We start from the raw sequence: 25731 nt of genomic DNA on the forward strand, positions 1-25731 counted from the left end.
CGTTGGAAAGCTATGGATGTCAGCTTTCTAACGCAACTGGAAGCACCTCAATTGGATCTCTATAGCTCAAGTTATGCTTGATTGAAGGTGACAAGGTTGCTGGTTGGTTTCACAGCGTTTAAGCCAACGTTTAAGTCACTTAAACGTGCTCGAAAATGCCAATTTTGGGAGCTCAGTTGCATTGTCCACCCCATACTTCTATACATCGTTGGAAAGCTCTGGATGTCTACTTTCCAATGCAACTGGAAGCGCATCATTTGGAATTCTACAACTCGAGTTATACTCCATGGAAGGTGAAGAGGTCAGCTGGCCTGATTGCATGTTGGTACTATGCTCTTCTATGCACATTACGGGGCTGTTTTCTCCCTCAATTTTTAGCATCCACCATGCATGCCATATATGCTTGGAAAGCTCTAGATGTCTTCTTTCTAATGCATTTTGAATCACCTCATTTGGAGTTTTGTAGCTCAAGTTATTTATGTTTGAAGAAGGCATGGTCAAGCTGTTCCATATAACACGTTTAAGCTCCAGTTTAAGCTTAAACTGGAGCTTAAACGCTGGCACTCCCTGGAGGCACAAGCTCGAGCACGTTTAAGCTTCAGTTTAAGGTTAAACTGAAGCTTAAATGTGGAAATGGAAGAAGGCAACCCTGGAGTGTGGAATTGTCGAACACGTTTAAGCTCCAGTTTAAGGTTAAACTGGAGCTTAAACGTGGAATGGCTCCCTGATGCATTTCATTTCTGGCGTTTAACTTCCAGTTTAAGGTTAAACTGGAGGTTAAACGCCACTTTCAGCTTTCATGATTTTGGCGTTTAATGCTCCAGTTTAAGCTTAAATTGGAGCTTAAACTGGAGCTTAAACTCCACATGTGATATTCAAGCTTCTTTTATTGATTTTGTTGCTTCCTTGCCTAGCCTCTTCTTCCCTGAAATCATCCAAACAACTGCATCAAAGTCTTGCTAAAATTCATGAGAATTCTTCCATTCATAGCATTCAAGGAATATAACTAAAAACTCATGGAATTTGCATCAAAATCTTCATGTTTGAATGATTTAAGACAAGCATGACTATTTGGCCCAAATGATTACTTAAGGCTCAAGAAAATGCATAAAACAACTAAAAATAAAAGAAAAAGGCTAGTGAAACTAGCCTAAGATGCCTTGGCATCAGGAACAAAAGGGAGTGAGATGGGAAGAATGCAAGGCCATCACCATATTGAAGGAAGTCTCAGAAGAAGAAGGAATCAGACCCTCAGAAAAGGAGCCAGAAATCTTGAAAGAAGGTGTGGAAGAAGCTAAGCAGGAAAGTGAAACTGAGCAAGCCAAGGAAATGCAAAAGGAAGGCATGCTGGAAACATACCAACCAAAAGCACCATTTCCTCAGAGGTTAGGAGGAGGTGAAAAAGGGAAAATATATTCAAGGTTTTTAGAGACATTTAAGTCTCTCCATATCAATATTCCCTTTCTTGAGATTCTCCAGCAGATGCCTACACATATCAAGTATTTGAAGGAATTGCTGAGCAAGAAAAGAGTTTTGAAGGGAGGACAAACTGTAATAATGAACAAAGAATGCAGTGCACTCATCAAGAAGGATATCGTCTCTAAGAAAACAGACCCAGGAAGTTTTCATATCCCCTGCATCATAGGGGAAACAAAAATTGACAGAGGATTCTGTGATCTAGGAGCTAGCTTAAATGTGATGCCTCTGACTCTTATGAGGAGGCTACAACTGAATGAGGTGAGATCCACTGATGTAATCATACAACTGGCTGACAAAACTCAAAAGCAAGCTGAAGGGGTAGTTGAGAATGTGCTGGTGAAAGTGGGAAATTATTTTTTTCCCACAGACTTTGTCATTTTGGACTTGGAGGAAAGCTACCTACACCCTATCATTCTGGGAAGGCCATTTCTAGCCACTGCTAGAGCGCTCATAGATATAGAACAAGGAGAGCTAATTTTGAGAGTACATGATGAACAGCTCATTTTCCATGTTTTTAAACCTGCATCTGAGCCTGAACCAGAACCTGAAAAGCCTAAGGATGATAGTAGCCATCTGTGTTTGGAGGAAAGCAATCCAGCAGCTGAAACTCTAAAACAATCCTTTGAAGGCAAACAAGAATTGCAAGAGTTAAAGCCACAAGAATCAATAGAAACAGATCAGAAGGGTCCTCCTAGCATAAGGGTCAATGAAGAAATCCTCAAGAGAGAGGGAAGAATTGTAAAGAAATTGCCAAGAGGGTGGAGAAACAAGAAAATTCCCACTGAAGGTTTCTCTCCGGGAGATAAAGTGATATCAAGTCATTATCTGCCAATCCCACCTGGCCTCAAACCCATTCCTTCCCAGCTCCCTCAAGTGTTCACAATCAGGAAAGTTCTTTCTATGGAACATTTGGAAATCATGAAGGAATCAAATGGGGATGTTTCCATAGTAAGAGGAGAGGACATCAAGCACTACAATCCACCCTAACAAGGGACAACCGTCAAGCTAGTGACGTTAAAGAAGCGCTTGTTGGGAGGCAACCCAACCTGAGGTAATACCCCTTTGCTGTTTCTTTTATTTGTTTCAATAAAAAGGTGAAGTAGTTTCTGTGCATTGCAAAGAATTAAGTTTGGTGTTTCACACCAAACAATGAATTCGTGGATCAATAATTCAAAGGGGAATGTGTGACTCTAAGTTTGGTGTTCCACCATACAGATCAACTGAACACAACAACCTTTGAATTATATGAAAGAAACAACCATTCTAAGCAATCACAGAAATGCTTAAAATCCTTAGCAGCAACTTCATTCCAAGGAGAATTCAAGGATTCAGAGAGCAGAGGAGTAAGTAGGAGACTAAGTTTGGTGTTCACACACCAACTTAAAACTCAGACACTTACCCATACATAGTTGAGCTAACCACTCAAGTGCTTGAGAAGCAAGCAACTTCATCACTCTTTGCAGGAAAGGAAACAAGGATCTTAGAAAGAACATGAAGCAACAACTAGGAGAAGAAGGAGAAATCAAATTGTTTCCTGGCAACAAAGAGAAAACAAGAAATTTCACAAGGTGGTGTGGTTCCTTGACCATTCTTTAAAAGGCAAACAAAAGTATGCTTGTTCGGGTTTAAACTGTAATTGTTGAATCTTTCTGGAATGTGAAGTTTTTAGTATGAGTGTTAGTTTATTGCTTTGAATAAAGTGAATGCCTAGATGTTTGGATATAACTTCACCTTCTTAAACAAATGCTTGCCATACTTGTTCTGTTTCCAAAAATAAAAGAAAAGTTTGAACAAAAGTAACTTGGCTCAATTAGTGACAAATCAAGTAGAATTAAGTGGTGGTATGCATGCTTGATTGTTTAGTCAGCTCACTGGAAATTGAGTGTAGAATTATCATTTTTGTGTAGAAGTTGAATACTGTCTATGGATCTTGATGAATAAATGTCTTTGGACATGAAAAAGAAAGAAAAAGAAGAAGAAAAAGCCACTGAAAAAGGGCAACCAAAAAGCAAAAAAATTGAGAAAATAAGCTAGGCACCAATGGTTTGAACTTCTGAGACAAATGCCTGTGATGTTTATGTATTAAGGATATGCTTGGATGAATAGGTTCTGAGGAGTGTTTCAACACTTGGTAACTTGGGTTAACTAACCCGGGATTATCAACCAAAAGTCCATTATCAAGAGCAACCTAAATACAAAACATTTAGTCACACAAAGAGGTGCTGGGCACCAATGTCTCAAGAAGAAATGTGAACTAAAATGCCTGTAGTGGATATGTGTAGTGCACTGACAAGAAAAAGAAAATGCCAAAGGCTTGTGCAACACATGACACTGAGCAAACAAGGAGCAAAGGAGCTCTAAGAAAAAGAAAAACAAAGAAAGGAAAAAGTGCCAAGGACATAAGAATAACAAGAGGCCATAGCAGTGTTTGATGGATGCAATGAAAAAGTGATAATCCTACCTGATAAGAATGAAAAAGTGATGCTGCAACTTTCTGCATAAAACCCTTCTGATGAACTTCAAATGCTTGCTAATATAGCCAATGTAATTGCTTTTTGATTCATACTTTCTTCTCAAATAACTTAGGACTTGCTTAGGGACAAGCAAGTATTAAGTTTGGTGTTGTGATGCCAAGGCATCTTAGGCTAGTTTCACTAGCATTTTCCTGTTAGTTTTAGTTGTTTTATGCATTTTCTTGAGCTTAAAGTAACCAAGAATGGTTAAATGAACAACAAAGTAATGAATCGTCCAAACAGTATAATTTTGATGCAAATTCCATGAGTTTTTAGTTATATTACTTGAATGCTATGAATAGAAGATTTCTCATGAAATTTTGCAAGACTTTGATGCAATTGTTTGGATGATTTCAGGGAAGAAGAGGCTAGGCAAGGAAGCAACAAAATCAATAAAGGAAGCTTGAAGATCACATGTGGAGTTTAAGTTCCAGTTTAAGCTTAAACTGGAACTTAAACTGCCAAGCCATATAATGCTGAAAGTGGCGTTTAACCTCCAGTTTAACCTTAAACTGGAAGTTAAACGCCAGAATGAGAATTTCACCAAGGGAGCATTTCCACGTTTAACCTCCAGTTTAACCTTAAACTGGAGGTTAAACGTGTTCGACACAATTTCTCACCAGGGAGCATTTCCACGTTTAACCTCCAGTTTAACCTTAAACTGGAGGTTAAACGCCAGAAGTAGGAAAGGCACCAGGAGCATTTCCACGTTTAAGCTCCAGTTTAACCTTAAACTAGAACTTAAACGTGTTCGACTATTTCTCTTCTCCAGGGTTGCTTTCTCATTTCCACGTTTAAGCTTCAGTTTAACCTTAAACTGAAGCTTAAACGTGTTCGACCCAATTGCTCCTCCAGGGTTGTTTTCTTCATTTCCACGTTTAAGCTTCAGTTTAACCTTAAACTGAAGCTTAAACGTGTTCGACATTTCACACTCCTAGGTTGCTTTCTTCCATTTCCACGTTTAAGTTTCAGTTTAACCTTAAACTGAAACTTAAACTTCAACTTAAACGCCACCTTTTGAAAGGGTTTCTGGGCCAAATATATTGAAGTTTAAGTTAGCATTTGAGCACAAACATTAACTTAAACGTATTATGGTATGAAACCCAATTGAATATCATGGTTTATGGGATTGGGCCTGAAGAATTGATGAGTCTGGAACTTCAATTTGTTGAGTCTTGTGTCATTACTTGTTTATCACTAAGTTTGCTCAATGAATGTTACAGAATTGGATCACAGCCTCATTAGGATTATGGACCATAAACCTAAAGTAAAAGGAAATCAGGGAAAGGCCTCAAAGCCCAAGAAACACAACAGAAGCTCAATTTAGAAAGTGTATAAATAGGATAGAATTTAAGTTAGTTAGCACTTTTTACACTAGGGAACTTTTTGATCATTTTGCTAGTTTTCATACTCTTGTAATTGAATTCAGAGCTATGACTCACTAAACCCCTTTCATTGGGTTAGGGAGCTCTATTGTAATTCAATGAATCAATAATAGTTTTATCTTCTTCTTCAATCTTTTCTCTTGAATTTTGTTAGAAAGCTTCTCGATCTAATTCCATTGGGTAGTTGTCTTGGGAAAGAAACTACCCATAATTGGAATCCTTCGGAACCTTGGGAAAGGAATGGAGGATTCATGCTAGAGAAGCTTTCTCACAGTGAATTGGATTGGGGTTTGGATGGATATTGTGACATGTAATCCTACCAAATTGTGGTTCATGAAACTGTGTGGTATAATCAGTGATCGAGCATCATCTCTTCTTATGAACATTTAAACCAAGGGATTGGGAATTTGTTTGTTTGTAGAGAGAATTGGTGAGCCAAGGGATTGGGATCCAATCATATAAGATTGCCAAGCAAAATTCAATGAATGCATTGGTTGAGGAAGGGGTAAAAGTTGTTTTGATTCGGAGATCTCAATATCTCCTAACACCCAATGAACTCCCCATTTCTGATCTACACTTTCTCTTTACATTCTGCAATTAAATTCATGCAATCACCCCCATCCCTTTTAATTTCAGCAATTTAGCTTCTCGCTCTTTAATTCATGCAATTTTATATTTCGTAATTCTCATCTAAATCTTGATTCCGCCCAACTAGAACATACTTCTAATCCGAATTGCTCACTCAACCAATCCTTGTGGGATTCGACCTCACTCTATTGTGAGTTTTTACTTGACGATAACCGGTGCACTTGCCGGAAGGAATTTTGCCGATCGTGCAATTTCCTAAATCGTAGCTATCAAGTTTATAGCAACATCAGCGAACTATAATAGGTGCGATCATGCCAGCACTAATGCACCGGATCCCATCAGAACTCCGCAGTTAAGCGTGCTTGGGCGAGAGTAGTACTAGGATGTGTGACCTCCTGGGAAGTCCTCGTGTTGCACCTCTTTTTTTTTTTTTTTACGTCGTGCCGACCCTCATTCTCTAAATGACACTATCCCGAGTAGGACACCTAAGGGCGAGCCGCAATGGCCTCATCCTCGGCAGGCACCTACAGTACCCGCAAGGCTTCGTGGATAGTGTTATGCTCTCTCGCGCCGCATGGTTAAGAAAATTGTGTGTGTGAACTATAATAGGTGTGATCATACCAGCACTAATGCACCGGATCCCATCAGAACTCCGCAGTTAAGCGTGCTTGGGCGAGAGTAGTACTAGGATGGGTGACCTCCTAGGAAGTCCTCGTGTTGTGCCTCTTTTTTTTTTTTTTACGTCGTGCCGACCCTCATTCTCTAAATGACGCTGTCCCGAGTAGGACACCTAAGGGTGAGCCGCAATGGCCTCATGCTCGGCAGGCACCTACAGTACCCGCAAGGCTTCGCGGATAGTGTTATACTCTCTCGTGCCGCATGGTTAAGAAAATTGTGTGTGCGAACTATAATAGGTGCGATCATGCCAGCACTAATGCACCGGATCCTATTTGATTTTCAGTTGCTTGGGGACAAGCAACAATTTAAGTTTGGTGTTGTGATGAGCGGATAATTTATACGCTTTTTGGCATTGTTTTTAGGTAGTTTTTAGTAAGTTCATGCTACTTTTAGGGATGTTTTCCTTAGTTTTTATGTTAAATTCACATTTCTGGACTTTACTATGAGTTTTTGTGTTTTTCTGTGATTTCAGGTAATTTCTGACTGAAATTGAGGGATTTGAGCAAAACTCTGTAAAAGGCTGACAAAAGGACTGCTGATGCTGTTGGATTCTGACCTCCCTGCACTCGAAATGGATTTTCTGGAGCTATAGAACTCCAATTGGCGCGCTCTCAACGGCGTTGGAAAGTAGACATCCCGGGCTTTCCAGCAATATATAATAGTCCATACTTTATTCGGAAATTGACGACGTAACTTGGCGTTGAACGCCAAGTTCATGCTGCTGTCTGGAGTTAAACGCCAGAAAAACGTCATGATCCGGAGTTGAACGCCCAAAACACGTCATAACTCGGAGTTCAACTCCAAGAGAAGCCTCAGCTCGTGGATTGATCAAGCTCAGCCCAAGCATACACCAAGTGGGCCCCGGAAGTGGATTTATGCATCAATTACTTACTCATGTAAACCCTAGGAGCTAGTTTATTATAAATAGGATGATTTACTGATGTATCAGACATCTTTGGTCTCAGTTTTGTTTTATTCTTCATCCTAAGAGGCTATTGATCACGTTTTAGGGGGCTGGCCATTCGGCCATGCCTGAACCTTTCACTTATGTATTTTCAACGGTGGAGTTTCTGCACACCATAGATTAAGGGTGTGGAGCTCTGCTGTACCTCAAGTATTAATGCAATTCTATTTTATTCCATTCAATTCTATCTTATTCTTATTCCAAGATATTCATTCGCACCCAAGAACATGATGAATGTGATGATTATATGACCCTCATTATCATTCTCACCCATGAATGCGCGTGATTGACAACCACTTCCGTTCTACATGCAACAGAGCTTGAATGTATATCTCTTAGATTCCCCAACAGAATCTTCGTGGTATAAGTTAGATAGATGGCGGCATTCATGAGGATCCGGAAAGTCTAAACCTTGTCTATGGTATTCCGAGTAGGATTCTGGGATTGAATGACTGTGACGAGCTTCAAACTCCTGAAGGCTGGGCGTGATGACAAGCGCAAAAGAATCAATGGATTCTATTCCAACCTGATTGAGAACCGACAGATGATTAGCCATGCGAGTGACAGCCGCAGAGGACCATTTTCACTGAGAGGATGGGATGTAGCCACTGACAACGGTGATGCCCTACATACAGCTTGCCATGGAGAGGAGTAAGAAGAATTGAGTTGAAGCAATAGGAGAGCAGGCGTCCTTGAGCCATACAGTATCTCCATATGCTTATCTGAAATTCCCACCAATGAATCTGCATAAGTGTTCTATCCCTTTTATTATTTCATCTATTTCTTACTATTAATTTTCAAAATCCATAAACCAATTTAATCTGCCTAACTGAGATTTACAAGGTGACCATAGCTTGCTTCATACCAACAATCTCTGTGGGATCGACCCTTACTCACGTAAGGTTTATTACTTGGACGACCCAGTACACTTGCTGGTTAGTTGAACGGAGTTGTGAATTCAACCAATGCCATAATAATGATTTCTCTCAAAATAGTTAGAACATTGATCACAATTTCGTCCACCACGTTTTTGGCGCCGTTGCCGGGGATTGTTCGAGTATGGACAACTGACGGTTCATCTTGTTGCTCAGATTAGGTAATTTTCTTTTCAAAAATCTTTTTCAAAATTTTTCTTTTCTTTTTCGTTTTTTTTTTAAATATTTTCGAAAAAAATTAAAAATCCAAAAAAAAATAGAAAATCATAAAAAACCAAAAATATTTTGTGTTTCTTGTTTGAGTCTTGAGTCAATTTTTAAGTTTGGTGTCAATTGCATGCTTTAAAAATCTTTTCTTGCATTTTTCGAAAAAATCCATGCATTCATAGTGTTCTTCATGATCTTCAAGTTGTTCTTGATAAGTCCTCTTGTTTGATCTTGATGATTTCTTGTTTTGTGTCTTATGTTGTTTTTCATGTGCATCTTGGCATTCATATTTTCCATGCATTAAAGATTTCTAAGTTTGGTGTCTTGCATGTTTTCTTTGCATCAAAAATTTTTCAAAAATATGTTCTTGATGTTCATCATGATCTTCAAAGTGTTCTTGGTGTTCATCTTGACATTCATAGCATTCTTGCATGCATTCATTGTTTTGATCTAAAAATTTCATGCATTGAGTATTTTTGTTGTTTTTCTCTCTCATAATTAAAAATTCAAAAATAAAAAAAATATCTTTTCCTTATTTCCCTCCAAATTTTCGAAATTTTGGGTTGACTTGGTCAAAAATTTTTAAAATTAGTTGTTTCTTACAAGTCAAGTCAAAATTTCAAATTTTAAAAATCTTACCTTTTCAAAATCTTTTTCAAAAAAATCATATCTTTTTCATTTTTTTTATAATTTTCGAAAATTTCAAAATCTTTTTCAAAATATTTTTCAAAATCTTTTTCTTATCTTTATATCAAATTTTCGAAAATATGCTAACAATTAATGTGATTGGTTCAAAAATTTGAAGTTTGTTACTTTCTTGTTAAGAAAGGTTCAATCTTTAAGTTCTAGAATCTTATCTTGTAGTTTCTTGTTAGTCAAGTCATTTTAAAAATTAAATTTTTTCAAAATATCTTTTTATTAAAATTTTTATCTCATCTTTTTATCTTATCCTTCTCAAAAATTTTATCTTTTTCAAAAATTGATTTCAAAATATCTTATCTAACTTTTTATCTTCTTATCTTTTCCAATTTTGATTTCAAATCTTTTTCAATCAACTAACTAACTTCTTGTTTGTTTCTTATCTTTTTCAAAACCACTTAACTACTTTTCCCTCTCTAATTTTCGAAAATATCTCATCCCTTCTTCAAAAATTCTTTTTAATTAACTAATTGTTTCATGTTTTAATTTTAATTACAATTTATCTCTAATTTTCGAAAATCACTAACCCCTTTTCAAAAATTATTTTCGAAATATCCCTCCTCTTTTCTTCTTCTATTTAATTATTTAATTACTAACACTTCTCTTCACCTCTCTTCATCCAAAAATCCGAACCTCCTTCTTCATTCTTCTACCCCCTTTCTTTTTCTACTAACATAAAGGAATCTCTATACTGTGACATAGAGGATTCCTCTTTCTTTTCTTGTTTTCTTCTCTTTCATATGAGCAGGAACAGGGATAAAGGCACTCTTGTTGAAATTGATCCAGAACCTGAAAGGACTCTGAAGAAAAAATTAAGAGAAGCTAAATTACAACAATCCAGAAGCAAACTTTTAGAAATTTTCGAACAAGAGAAAGAGATGGCAGCCGAAAATAATAATAATAATGCAAGGAGAATGCTTGGTGACTTCACAAAACCAACGTCCAAGTTTGATGGAAGAAGCATCTCCATTCCTGCCATTGGAGCCAATAACTTTGAGCTGAAACCTCAGCTAGTTGCATTAATGCAACAAAACTACAAATTTTATAGACTTCCATCTGAAGATCCTTATCAGTTTTTAACTGAGTTCTTGCAGATCTGTGAGACTGTAAAGACGAATGGGGTTGATCCTGAAGTCTACAGACTCATGCTTTTCCCTTTTGCTGTAAGAGACAGAGCTAGAGTATGGTTGGATTCACAACCCAAGGATAGCCTGGACTCATGGGATAAGCTGGTCACTGCCTTTTTGGATAAATTCTTTCCTCCTCAAAAGCTGAGCAAGCTGAGAGTGGATGTTCAAACCTTCAAACAAAAAGATGGTGAATCCCTCTATGAAGCTTGGGAAAGATACAAGCAACTGACCAAAAGATGTCCATCTGACATGTTTTCAGAATGGACCATATTAGATATATTCTATTATGGTCTCTCTGAATTTTCGAAAATGTCATTGGACCATTCTGCAGGTGGATCTATTCACCTGAAGAAAACGCCTGAAGAGGCTCAAGAACTCATTGACATGGTTGCAAATAACCAGTTCATGTACACTTCTGAGAGGAATTCTGTGAACAATGGGATACCTCAAAAGAAAGGAGTTCTTGAAATTGATACTCTGAATGCCATATTAGCTCAGAACAAAGTGTTGACTCAACAGGTCAACATGATCTCTCAAAATCTGAATGGATTGCAACATGCATCCAACAGTACTAGAGAGGCAGCTTCTGAAGAAGCTTATGATCCTGAGAACCCTGCCATGGCAGAGGTTAATTACATGGGTGAACCTTATGGAAACACCTATAACTCATCATGGAGAAATCATCCAAATTTCTCATGGAAGGATCAACAAAAACCTCAACAAGGTTTTAACAATGGTGGACGCAACAGGCTAGGCAATAGCAAGCCATATCCATCATCTTCTCAGCAACAGACAGAGAATTCTGAACAAAACACTTCTAATTTAGCCAATATAGTCTCTGACCTGTCAAAGGCCACCTTCAGTTTCATGAGTGAAACAAGATCCTCCATTAGAAATCTGGAGGCACAAGTGGGCCAGCCGAGTAAGAAAGTCATTGAAACTCCTCCCAGTATTCTCCCAAGCAATACAGAAGAGAATCCAAAAGGAGAGTGCAAGGCCATTGACATAGTCAATATGGCCGAATGCACAAGGGAGGAGAAGGACGAAAATCCTAGTGAGAAAGACCTCCTGGGACGTCCCTCAAGCAAGAAGGAGTTTCCTCTTAAGGATCCAAAGGAATCTGAGGCTCATACAGAGACCATAGAGATTCCATTAAATCTCCTTCTACCATTCATGAGCTCTGAAGACTATTCATCCTCTGAAGAGGATGAAGATGTAACTGGAGAGCAAGTTGCTCAATATTTAGGAGCTATCATGAAGCTGAATGCCAAGTTGTTTGGTAATGAGATTTGGGAAAGTGAACCTCCCTTACTCATTAATGAACTGGATACTTGGATTCAGAAAATTCTACCTCAAAAGAAACAAGATCCCGGCAAGTTCTTAATACCTTGTACCATAGGCACCATGATCTTTGAAAAAGCTCTGTGTGACCTGGGGTCAGGGATAAATCTAATGCCACTCTCTGTAATGGAGAAGTTGGGGATCATTAAGGTACAACCTGCCTTGTTCTCATTACAACTGGCAGACAAGTCATTGAGACAAGCCTATGGAATAGTAGAGGACGTGTTAGTAAAGGTTAAAGGCCTGTACATCCCTGCTGATTTCATAATCGTAGACACTAGGAAGGAAGAGGATGACTGCATCATCCTTGGAAGACCTTTCCTAGCCACAGCAGGAGCTGTGATAGATGTCAACAGAGGTGAGTTAGTCCTTCAATTGAATGGGGACTACCTTGTGTTTAAGGCACATGGCCATCCCTCTGTGACAAAAGAGAGTAAGCATGAAGAGCTTCTCTCAGTTCAGAGTCAAGAAGAGCCCACACAGTCAAACTCTAAGTTTGGTGTTGTAAGGCCACAACCAAACTCTAAGTTTGGTGTTAAGATCCCATATCCAAACTCTAAGTTTGGTGTGGACAACTACACAACATTGACCTGATCACCTTGTGGCTCCATGAGAGCCACTGTCAAGCTATTGACATTAAAGAAGCGCTTGTTGGGAGGCAACCCAATTTTATTTATCTAAATTTTATTTTATTATATTTTATTGCTATTTTGTGTTTTATTAGGTACATGATCATGAGGAGTCACGAAAAAATCATAAAAATTAAAAACAGAGTCAAAAATAGCAGAAGAAAAAATTTACACCCTGGAGGACGCACAGGCTGGCGTTCAACGCCAGTAAGATGCATCTGGCTGGCGTTCAACGCCAAAACAGAGCACCATTCTGGCACTGAACGCTAGAAACAAGCAATATTCTGGCGCTGAACGCCAGGAATGTGCCCAGAGAGGAAAAACTAGCGCTGAACGCCAGTAACAAGCATGAAACTGGCGTTCAACGCCAGAAACATGCTTTACATGGGCGTTGAACGCCCATAACGTGCACCAATGGGCGTTTAAATGCCAGAATGATGCATGAAGGCATTTTACATGCCTATATGGTGAAGGAATGGTATTTCTTTACACCTCAGGATTCTGTGGACCCCACAGGATCACCTCAGGATCTGTGGACCCCACAGGATCCCCACCTACATATTCCCACCTTCCCTCTTAATCCTAATCACACTCTCCTAATCCAAATTCACTCTTCCCCATGTCACACTTCCCAACAACTTTCACCAATCACCTCAATTCCTCTTCCCAATTACCCCATTCACCACTCACATCCATCCACTCTTCCCCATAAACCCCACCTACCTTCAAAAATTCAAACCAATTTCCCTCCCATTCCCACCCAAATGGCCGAACATACCTTCCCCCCTTTCCCTATAAATACCCTTCCATTCTACTTCATTTTCACACAACACAACCCCTTCTTCTCCCACATAGCCGAACCTACCTCTCTCCCTCTCTACCATATTTTCTTCTTCTTCTACTCTTCTTTTCTTTTTTGCTCGAGGACAAGCAACATTTTAAGTTTGGTGTGGTAAAAAGCATAAGCTTTTTGTTTTTCCATTACCATCAATGGCACCTAAGGCCGGAGTATCCTCTAGAAAAGGGAAAGGGAAGAAAAAAGCTTCCACCTCCGAGTCATGGGAGATGGACAGATTCATCTCCAAGAGCCATCAAGACCACTTCTATGATGTTGTGGCAAAGAAGAAGGTGATCCCTGAGGTCCCTTTCAAACTCAAGAAGAATGAGTATCCGGAGATCCAACATGAAGTTCAAAGAAGAGGTTGGGAAGTCTTAACCAACCCCATGCAACAAGTCGGAATCTTAATGGTTCAAGAGTTCTATGCCAATGCATGGATCACTAGGAACCATGACCAAGGTATGAACCCAAGTCCAAAGAATTATCTCACAATGGTTAGGGGGAAATACTTGGATTTCAGTCCGGAAAATGTAAGGTTGGCATTCCACTTGCCTATGATGCAAGGTGATGAACGCCCCTACACTAGAAGGGTCAACTTTGATCAAAGGTTGGACCAAGTCCTTATAGACATTTGTGTGGAAGGAGCTCAGTGGAAGAGAGACTCCAAAGGCAAGCCAGTCCAACTAAGAAGACTGGACCTCAAGCCTATAGCTAGAGGATGGTTGGAGTTCATTCAACGCTCCATCATTCCTACTAGCAACCGATCTGAAGTTACTATGGATCGGGCCATCATGATTCAAAGCATCATGATTGGAGAGGAAGTAGAAGTTCATGAGGTCATCTCCAATGAAATCTACAAAATAGCCGACAAGCCCTCACCTATGGCACGGCTAGCTTTTCCTCACCTTATTTGCCATCTATGTTACTCAGCTGGAGTTATCATAGAAGGAGATGTCTCCATTGAAGAAGACAAGCCCATCACCAAGAAAAGGATGGAGCAAGCTAGAGAAGCTCCTCACGGCCCTCAAGAGGTGCATGAGGAAGCTCATCATCAAGAAATCCCTGAGATGCCTCAAGGGATGCACTTTCCTCCAAACAACTATTGGGAGCAACTCAACACCTCCTTAGAAGGGTTGAGTCACAACGTGGAACAACTAAGGGTGGAACATCATGAGCACTCCATCATTCTCCAAGAAATAAGAGAAGATCAAAGAGCAATGAGGGAGGAGCAACAAAGGCAAGGAAGGGACATAGAAGAGCTGAAGAACATCATTGGTCCTTCAAGAAGAAGACGCCACTAGAGGTGGATTCATTCCTTGTTCTTTATTTCTTTCTATTTTCGGTTTTTAGTATTGTGTTTATCTATGTTTTGTGTCTCTATTTCATGATCATTAGTATGTAACCATGCCTTAAAGCTATGAATAAATTCCATTAAACCTTCACCTCTCTTAAAAGAAAAATGTTTTAATTCAAAAGAACAAGAAGTACATGAATTTCGAATTTATCCTTGAATTTAATTTAATTATATTGATGTGGTGACAATACTTTTTGTTTTCTGAATGAATGCTTGAACAGTGCATATGTCTTTTGATCTTGTTGTTTATGAATGTTAAAATTGTTGGCTCTTGAAAGAATGATGAACAAAGAGAAATGTTATTGATGATCTGAAAAATCATGAAATTGATTCTTGAAGCAAGAAAAAGCAGTGAAAAAGAAGAAGCATTCGAAAAAAAAAAGAGTATATAGAAAAAGAAGGAGCAGTAGAAAAAGCCAATAGCCCTTAAAACCAAAAGGCAAGGGTAAAAAAAGGATCCAAGGCTTTGAGCATCAATGGATAGGAGGGCCCAAGGAAATAAAATCCAGGCCTAAGCGGCTAAATCAAGTTGTCCCTAACCATGTGCTTGTGTCATGAAGGTCCAAGTAAAAAGCTTGAGACTAAGCGGTTAAAGTCGTGATCCAAGGCAAAAGAGTGTGCTTAAGAGCTCTGGACACCACTGACTGGGGACTTTAGCAAAGCTAAGTCACAATCTGAAAAGGTTCACCCAGTTATGTGTCTGTGGCATTTATGTATCCGGTGGTAATACTGGAAAACAAAATGCTTAGGGCCACGGCCAAGACTCATAAGTAGCTGTGTTCAAGAATCAACATGCTTAACTAGGAAAGTCAATAACATCATCCGAAATTTTAAGTTCCTAGAGAAGCCAATCATTCTAAACTTCAAAGGAAAAAGTGAGATGCCAAAACTGTTCAGAAGCAAAAAGCTACAAGTCCCGCTCATCTAATTATAATTAATATTCATTGATATTCTGGAATTTATAGTATATTCTCTTCTTTTTATCCTATTTGATTTTCAGTTGCTTGGGGACAAGCAACAATTTAAGTTTGGTGTTGTGATGAGCGGATAATTTATACGCTTTTTGGCATTGTTTTTAGGTAGTTTTTAGTAAGTTCAAGCTACTTTTAGGGATGTTTTCCTTAGTTTTTATGTTAAATTCACATTTCTGGACTTTACTATGAGTTTGTGTGTTTTTCTGTGATTTCAGATAATTTCTGACTGAAATTGAGGGATTTGAGCAAAACTCTGAAAAAGGCTGACAAAAGGACTGCTGATGCTGTTGGATTCTGACCTCCCTGCACTCGAAATGGATTTTCTGGAGCTACAGAACTCCAATTGGCGCGCTCTCAACGGCGTTGGAAAGTAGACATCCAGGGCTTTCCAGCAATATATAATAGTCCATACTTTATTCGGAAATTGACGACGTAACTTGGCGTTGAACGCCAAGTTCATGCTGCTGTCTGGAGTTAAACGCCAGAAAAACGTCATGATCCGGAGTTGAACGCCCAAAACACGTCATAACTCGGAGTTCAACTCCAAGAGAAGCCTCAGCTCGTGGATTGATCAAGCTCAGCCCAAGCATACACCAAGTGGGCCCCGGAAGTGGATTTATGCATCAATTACTTACTCATGTAAACCTAGGAGCTAGTTATTATAAATAGGATGATTTACTGATGTATCAGACATCTTTGGTCTCAGTTTTGTTTTATTCTTCATCCTAAGAGGCTATTGATCACGTTTTAGGGGGCTGGCCATTCGGCCATGCCTGAACCTTTCACTTATGTATTTTCAACGGTGGAGTTTCTGCACACCATAGATTAAGGGTGTGGAGCTCTGCTGTACCTCAAGTATTAATGCAATTCTATTTTATTCCATTCAATTCTATCTTATTCTTATTCCAAGATATTCATTCGCACCCAAGAACATGATGAATGTGATGATTATATGACCCTCATTATCATTCTCACCCATGAACGCGCGTGATTGACAACCACTTCCGTTCTACATGCAACAGAGCTTGAATGTATATCTCTTAGATTCCCCAACAGAATCTTCGTGGTATAAGTTAGATAGATGGCGGCATTCATAAGGATCCGGAAAGTCTAAACCTTGTCTATGGTATTCCGAGTAGGATTCTGGGATTGAATGACTGTGACGAGCTTCAAACTCCTGAAGGCTGGGCGTGATGACAAGCGCAAAAGAATCAATGGATTCTATTCCAACCTGATTGAGAACCGACAGATGATTAGCCATGCGAGTGACAGCCGCAGAGGACCATTTTCACTGAGAGGATGGGATGTAGCCACTGACAACGGTGATGCCCTACATACAGCTTGCCATGGAGAGGAGTAAGAAGAATTGAGTTGAAGCAATAGGAGAGCAGGCGTCCTTGAGCCATACAGTATCTCCATATGCTTATCTGAAATTCCCACCAATGAATCTGCATAAGTGTTCTATCCCTTTTATTATTTCATATATTTCTTACTATTAATTTTCAAAATCCATAAACCAATTTAATCTGCCTAACTAAGATTTACAAGGTGACCATAGCTTGCTTCATACGAACAATCTCTGTGGGATCGACCCTTACTCACGTAAGGTTTATTACTTGGACGACCCAGTACACTTGCTGGTTAGTTGAATGGAGTTGTGAATTCAACCAGTGCCATAATAATGATTTCTCTCAAAATAGTTAGAACATTGATCACAATTTCGTCCACCATGACGCTATCCCGAGTAGGACACCTAAGGGCGAGCCGCAATGGCCTCATCCTCGGCAGGCACCTACAGTACCCGCAAGGCTTCGCGGATAGTGTTATGCTCTCTCGCGCCGCATGGTTAAGAAAATTGTGTGTGCGAACTATAATAGGTGCGATCATACCAGCACTAATGCACCGGATCCCATCAGAACTCTGCAGTTAAGCGTGCTTGGGCGAGAGTAGTACTAGGATGGGTGACCTCCTAGGAAGTCCTCGTGTTGTGCCTCTTTTTTTTTTTTTTTTTTTACGTCGTGCCGACCCTCATTCTCTAAATGACGCTGTCCCGAGTAGGACACCTAAGGGTGAGCCGCAATGGCCTCATGCTCGGCAGGCACCTACAGTACCCGCAAGGCTTCGCGGATATTTTATACGCTTTTTGGGGGTAATTTCATGTAGATTTTAGTATGTTTTAATTAGTTTTTAATAGAATTTTATTAGTTTTTAAGCAAAAATCATATTTCTGGACTTTACTATGAGTGTGTGTATTTTTCTGTGATTTCAGGTATTTTCTGGCTGAAATTGAGGGAGCTGAGCAAAAATCTGACTGAGGCTGAAAAAGGACTGCTGATGCTGTTGGATCCTGACCTCCCTGCACTCGAAATGGATTTTCTGGAGCTACAGGAGTCCAATTGGCGCGCTCTCAACGGCGTTGGAAAGTAGACATCTAGGGCTTTCCAGCAATATATAATAGTCCATACTTTGCACGAGAATAGACGACGTAACTTGGCGTTGAACGCCAAGTACATGTTGCTGTCTGGAGTTAAACGCCAGAAAAACGGCATGATCCGGAGTTGAACGCCCAAAACACGTCATAACCTGGAGTTTAACGCCAAGAAAGGCCTCTACTCGTGGATAGCTTTAATCTCAGCCCCAGCACACACCAAGTGGGCCCCAGAAGTGGATTTCTGCACCAATTATCTTAGTTTATTCATTTTCTGTAAACCTAGGTTACTAGTTTACTATTTAAACAACTTTTACAGACATTTCTTGTACCTCATGACATTTTCAGATCTGAATTACATACTTTGTGACGGCATGAGTCTCTAAACTCCATTGTTGGGGGTGAGGAGCTCTGCGGCGTCTCGATGATTTAATACAATTCCTTTGTTTTCCATTCAAACACGCTTGTTCTTATCTAAGATGTTTATTCGCGCTTAATTGTGAAGAAGGTGATGATCCGTGACACTCATCACCTTCCTCAATCCATGAACGTGTGCCTGACAACCACCTCCGTTCTACATCAGATTGAATGAATATCTCTTAGATTCCTTAATCAGAATCTTCGGCATTCATGAGAATCCGGAAAGTCTAAACCTTGTCTGTGGTATTCCGAGTAGGATTTCGGGATTGAATGACCGTGACGTGCTTCAAACTCCTGAGGGCTGGGCATTAGTGATAGACGCAAAAGAATCAATGGATTCTATTCCAACTTGATTGAGAACCGACAGATGATTAGCCGTGCTGTGACAGAGCATAGGAACGTTTTCACTGAGAGGATGGGAAGTAGCCATTGACAACGGTGACACCCTACATGGAGCTTGCCATGGAAGGAGCCTTGCGTGTGTTGAAGGATTTCAAGGAAGAGTTGAAGTCAAAGGACAAAGCATCTCCAAAACTCCAACATATTTCTCATTACTGCACAACAAGTAACACTGTTATTCTCTTTTATTTTTATAATCAAATCTGGTAATTTCACTTTTAATCCTATTGGCCTCCTGACTAAGATTAATAAAATAAACATTGATTGCTTCAAGCCAATAATCTCCGTGGGATCGACCCTTACTCACGTAAGGTATTACTTGGACGACCCAGTGCACTTGCTGGTTAGTTGTGCGAATCACAAATTCGTGCACCAAGTTTTTGGCGCCGTTGCCGGGGATTATTGAGTTTGAACAATTGAAGGCATATTTTATTTCTTAGATTAGGAATAATTTATTTTTGTTGTTATAGAGTCATTAAATTTTGATAGGATAATTTCTTTTCAAAAATTTCTTTTCAAAAATATTATTTTTCTTAATTAATTGTTAAATTTTCGTGAGTTTAGTGTCTTGTTCTAAGTTTGGTGTCAATTGCATATCTCATATTTTTCTTTAAAATTTTCGACTTGTGTTCTTTGTTCTTCATTGATCTTCAAGTTGTTCTTGTTTATTTTTCTTGTTTGATCTTGAGTTTTTCTTGCTTTGTGTCTTTTCTTGTTTCACTTGAGTTCTTTTTAAAGCATTAATTAGAATATCTAGAACAAGTGTTATATTTATTCCCAATTGGCTAGAGTATTGGCTTACATTCTTGATAATTGGGTATACGCTTTGGAACCTTTTTCAAAAAAACAATTTTTCTTGATTTAATCTTGTGCCAAACTTTAAGTTTGGTGTTTTCTTGTTAATCTTTCATAATTTTCGAAAATTTTATTAAAGTTTTCTAAAAATTTTAAGTTTGGTGTTCTTCCTTTTGTTCTTGGTGTTCTTGTGAATCTTCAAGGTGTTCTTGAGTTTTTCTTGTGTCTTGATCTTAAAATTTTTAAGTTTGGTGTTCCTTGGTGTTTTCCCTCCAAAAATTTTCGAAAATAAGGAGCATTAGATCTAAAAATTTTAAGTCTTGTGTCTTTTGTGTGTTTTTCTCTTTCATCATAAAATTCAAAATTCAAAAAAATTATATTTTCTAACTAATTTTGAATTACTTTTTTTTTTCTTTTTTCGAAAATTCTATATAAAGATTCAAATTTCAATTTCAAAATATTTCCAATTTCTTTTATTTATTTCGTTTTTATTTTATTTTATAAAAGTTAATTCAAAAAAAAAATTTAAATCAACATATAAATTATCCCTTGTATTCCATCATGGAAGTAAGTATGAATGGACAAGACAAGAGGACTCTGGGGTCATATGCTAACCCCACTACTGCTTTATATGGGAGTAGTATCTGTATACCCTCCATTGGAGTTAGTAGCTTTGAGCTGAATCCTCAGCTCATTATCATGGTGCAGCAAAACTGCCAATATTCTGGTCTTCCACATGAAGAACCTACAGAATTTCTGGCACAATTTTTACAAATTGCTGACACAGTACATGATAAGAAAGTGGATCAGGATGTCTACAGATTATTACTGTTTCCATTTGCTGTAAAAGATCAAGCTAAGAGGTGGTTAAATAACCAGCCTAAGAACAGCATAAAAACATGGAAGCAGCTGTCAGAAAAATTCCTGAATCACTATTTCCCTCCAAAACGGATGACACGGCTAAGGCTAAGCATCCAAGGCTTCAAACAAGGAGATAATGAATCTCTTTATGATGCCTGGGAGAGATACAGAGAGATGCTAAGAAAATGCCCCTCTGAAATGTTTTCGGAATGGGTGCAATTAGACATCTTCTACTATGGGCTTACAGAAAAAGCTCAGATTTCTCTAGACCACTCAGCTGGTGGATCTATACACATGAGAAAAACAATTGAAGAAGCTCAAGAGCTTATTGATACAGTTGCCAGAAATTAGCATCTGTACCTAAGCAGTGAATCCCCTATGAAGGAAGAAGCTAAAATAGTAACTGCAGAACTCAATCCAGTGGATCAGGCTAATGAATTCAATCAGCAATTAGATTTTCTAACTCAGCAGCTAGCTGAATTCAAGGAAATATTACAGGAAACAAGAATGGCTAACAGGAATATGGAAGTACAATTAAAGCAGACAGAAAAGCAACTGTCAAAACAAATAACAGAAGAATGCCAAGCAGTTCAATTAAGAAGTGGGAAAACATTAAATACCTCACTTCAAAGTAGCAGGAACCCAAGAAATGAACAGGTGGATACTCAAAATCCCTCTGAGGACAATCAGAGCCCAGAGAGGAATAAAGCTGGCGCTGAACGCCCAGACCATGCTCATTCCTGGCGTTCAACGCCAGAAACAAGCATGAATCCGGCGTTGAACGCCCAAAGGGAGCATGGTTCTGGCGTTCAAACGCCAGTAACAAACAAGGAAGTGGCGTCTAACGCCACTCCAGCTCCCACCACTGGCATTCAAATATCAGTGGGGAATCAGTCACATACAAGTGCTGATAACAACCCTTCTAAAAAGGCTTCCCAACCCACTTCTGTAGGTAATAAACCTGCAGCAACTAAGGTTGAGGAATACAAAGCCAAAATGCCTTATCCTCAAAAACTCCGCCAAGCGGAACAGGATAAGCAATTTGCCCGCTTTGCAGACTATCTCAGGACTCTTGAAATAAAGATTCCGTTTGCAGAAGCACTTGAGCAAATACCCTCTTATGCTAAGTTCATGAAAGAGATCTTAAGCCATAAGAAGGATTGGAGGGAAACTGAAAAAGTTTACCTCACTGAAGAATGCAGTGCAGTCATTCTGAAAAGCTTACCTGAGAAGCTTAAAGATCCTGGGAGCTTTATGATACCATGCACATTAGAGGGCACTTGCACCAAGCAAGCTTTATGTGATCTTGGGGCAAGTATCAACCTAATACCTGCATCTACTATCAGAAAGCTTGGTTTAACTGAAGAAATCAAACCAACCAGGATATGTCTTCAACTTGCTGATGGCTCCATTAAATACCCATCAGGTGTGATTGAGGACATGATTGTCAAGGTTGGGCCATTTGCCTTTCCTACTGACTTTGTGGTGTTGGAAATGGAGGAGCACAAGAGTGCAACTCTCATTCTAGGAAGACCTTTCCTAGCAACTGGCCGAACCCTCATTGATGTCCAAAAAGGGGAATTAACCTTGAGAGTCAATGAGGAGGAGTTCAAGTTGAATGTTGTCAAAGCCATGCAACATCCAGACACCCCAAATGACTGCATGAATGTTGATATTATTAACTCTCTGGTAAGGGAGGTCAATATGGCTGAGAGTCTCGAATCAGAGCTAGAGGACATCTTTAAAGACGTTCAGCCTGATCTGGAGGAGTCAGAGAAAATAGTAGAACCTCTGAAAATCCCTCAGGAAGAGGAGAAACCTCCTAAACCCGAGCTCAAACCATTACCACCTTCCCTAAAATATGCATTCTTGGGAGAAGGTGATACCTTTCCTGTAATCATAAGCTCTACCTTAGAGCCACAGGAAGAGGAAGCACTAATTCAAGTGCTAAGGACACACAAGACAGCTCTTGGGTGGTCCATCAGTGATCTTAAGGGCATTAGCCCAGCTAGATGCACGCACAAGATCTTACTAGAGGGTGACGCCAAGCCAGTGGTTCAACCACAAAGGCGGCTGAACCCAACCATGAAGGAAGTGGTGCAGAAAGAGGTCACTAAATTACTAGAGGCTGGGATTATTTATCCTATTTCTGACAGCCCCTGGGTGAGCCCTGTCCAAGTCGTCCCTAAGAAAGGTGGCATGACAGTGGTTCATAATGAAAAAAATGAACTGGTTCCTACAAGAACAGTTACTGGGTGGCGTATGTGTATTGATTACAGAAGGCTCAATACAGCCACCAGAAAGGATCATTTTCCTTTACCATTCATAGACCAGATGCTAGAAAGACTAGCAGGTCATGAATACTACTGCTTCCTGGATGGATATTCAGGTTATAATCAAATTGCAATAGATCCCCAGGATCAGGAGAAAATGGCGTTCACATGCCCATCTGGAGTATTTGCATACAGAAGGATGCCATTTGGCCTGTGCAATGCACCTGCAACCTTTCAGAGGTGCATGCTCTCAATTTTCTCTGATATGGTGGAAAAATTCCTGGAAGTCTTCATGGATGACTTTTCAGTATTTGGAGACTCATTCAGCTCCTGCCTTAACCATTTAGCACTTGTTCTGAAAAGATGCCAAGAGACTAACCTGGTTTTAAACTGGGAAAAATGTCACTTTATGGTGACTGAAGGAATTGTCCTTGGGCACAAAATTTCGAACAAGGGGATAGAGGTGGACCAAGCTAAGGTAGAAGTAATTGAAAAATTGCCACCACCTGCTAATGTTAAGGCAATCAAAAGCTTTCTGGGCATGCAGGATTCTATAGGAGGTTTATAAAGGATTTTCAAAAATCGCCAAACCTCTGAGCAACCTGCTAGCTGCTGATACGCCATTTATCTTTGATAAAGAGTGTCTGCAGGCATTTGAGACTCTGAAAGCTAAATTGGTTACAGCACCAATCATCTCTGCACCAGACTGGACTTTACCATTTGAGTTGATGTGTGATGCCAGTGACCATGCCATTGGTGCAGTGTTGGGACAAAGGCATGACAAGCTTCTGCACGTCATTTATTATGCTAGCCGTGTTCTAAATGACGCACAGAAGAACTACATAACCACAGAAAAAGAGCTACTTGCAGTGGTTTACGCCATTGACAGATTCAGATCCTATTTAGTAGGATCAAAAGTGATTGTGTACACTGATCATGCTGCTCTTAAATATCTACTCACAAAACAGGATTCAAAACCCAGACTCATCAGATGGGTGTTGCTTCTGCAAGAGTTTGATATAGAAATAAGAGACAGAAAAGGGACAGAGAATCAAGTGGCAGATCACCTGTCCCGAATAGAACCAGTGGAAGGGGCGTCCCTCCCTCTCACTGAGATCTCTGAAACTTTTCCGGATGAGCAACTGCTTGCCATCCAGGAAGTGCCATGGTTTGCAGACATTGCAAACTACAAGGCAGTGAAATTAATACCCAAAGAGTACAGTAGGGTGCAATCAAAGAAATTAATCACAGATGCAAAGTACTATCTTTGGGATGAACCATATCTCTTCAAGAGATGTGCAGACGGAGTAATCCGTAGATGTGTGCCTAAAGAAGAAGCACAGAAGATCCTTTGGCATTGCCATGGATCACAGTATGGAGGACATTTTGGAAGTGAACGAACAGCCACAAGAGTCCTCCAAAGTGGCTTCTACTGGCCTACTCTCTATAAAGACTCCCGAGCGTTTGTGCTTAATTGTGACAGTTGCCAAAGATCCGGCAATCTACCTCACAGTTATGCCATGCCTCAACAAGGGATTTTGGAGATTGAGTTGTTTGATGTATGGGGCATTGACTTCATGGGACCTTTCCCACCATCATACTCAAACACTTATATTCTGGTGGCAGTGGATTATGTATCCAAATGGGTGGAGGCTATTGCAACACCCACTAATGACACTAAAACAGTGTTAAAATTTCTCCAGAAACATATCTTCAGCAGATTTGGTATCCCTAGAGTATTAATCAGTGATGGGGGCACTCATTTCTGCAATAAACAGCTTTATGCTGCTCTGGTTCGTTATGGAGTTAGCCACAGGGTAGCTACTCCATATCATCCACAAACTAATGGGCAAGCTGAAGTCTCAAATAGAGAACTCAAAAGAATCCTGGAACGGACTGTAATTAACCATAGAAGGGATTGGGCAAGAAGCTTGGATGATGCTCTGTGGGCATACAGAACAGCATTCAAGACCCCTATAGGGACCTCTCCATACCAGCTTGTGTATGGAAAGGCATGTCACTTGCCAGTGGAACTGGAACACAAGGCCTATTGGGCAACCAGATTCCTAAACCTTGATGCCAAGTTAGCCGGAGAAAAACGATTGCTCCAGTTAAATGAGCTAGAGGAATTTAGACTCAATGCTTTCGAAAATGCAAAGATTTACAAAGAGAAAGCGAAAAGATGGCATGATAAGAAATTGTCATCCAGAGTCTTTGAGCCAGGGCAGAAAGTTCTGCTATTTAATTCTAGGCTCAAATTATTCCCCAGGAAATTAAAATCCAGGTGGAAAGGTCCATATGTCATTACAAACGTATCACCATATGGATACATAGAGCTTCAGGATAATGACTCTAACAAAAAGTTCATTGTTAATGGACAAAGAGTCAAACATTATCTTGAAGGCAATTTTGAGCAAGAATGCTCAAAACTGAGACTTGATTAAAACTCAGTAATAGTCCAGCTAATGACATTAAAGAAGCGCTTGCTGGGAGGCAACCCAGCCAATCACAAAATTTAATTTTATTCGTATTTAATTGATTTTTACAGGTATATGTCAAGGTATCTTCAAGGTAAAATAGCAATTGGTTGGATTCACAGAGTTATAAGGGAAATTGGAAGCTCACTGGCGTGAAAAAGCCAGTAAAAAACATTTTGGGCGTTGAACGCCCAAAAGAAGCACCCACTGGGCGTTCAACGCCAGTAAGGGTAGCCTTCTGGGCGTTAAACGCCAGAAAGGAGCATCTTCTGGGCGTTAAACGCCAGAAAGAAGCACCTTCTGGGCGTTTAACGCCAGATTGACAGCATCCTGGGCATTTAGAAAAATGCCCAGTAACAAAGGA

The 25731-nt window shown here is 39.6% G+C and overlaps 3 non-coding genes across 3 annotated transcripts; all 3 read left to right on the forward strand.

Annotated features, from left to right (window-relative positions):
- Positions 1–6266: 6266 nt before the first annotated feature.
- Positions 6267–6385, forward strand: LOC130938335 (5S ribosomal RNA). The gene has a single exon (XR_009069504.1). It is a non-coding gene; the product is annotated as a 5S ribosomal RNA (ribosomal RNA).
- Positions 6386–6572: 187 nt separating this feature from the next.
- On the forward strand, positions 6573–6691 carry LOC130938637 (5S ribosomal RNA). Its single transcript, XR_009069796.1, has one exon. It is a non-coding gene; the product is annotated as a 5S ribosomal RNA (ribosomal RNA).
- A 10898-nt stretch (positions 6692–17589) lies between these two features.
- Positions 17590–17708, forward strand: LOC130938725 (5S ribosomal RNA). The gene has a single exon (XR_009069876.1). It is a non-coding gene; the product is annotated as a 5S ribosomal RNA (ribosomal RNA).
- Positions 17709–25731: the final 8023 nt, after the last annotated feature.

This window comes from Arachis stenosperma, chromosome 6, assembly GCF_014773155.1.
Source record: "Arachis stenosperma cultivar V10309 chromosome 6, arast.V10309.gnm1.PFL2, whole genome shotgun sequence".
In the NCBI taxonomy this organism is placed as follows: domain Eukaryota; kingdom Viridiplantae; phylum Streptophyta; class Magnoliopsida; order Fabales; family Fabaceae; genus Arachis; species Arachis stenosperma.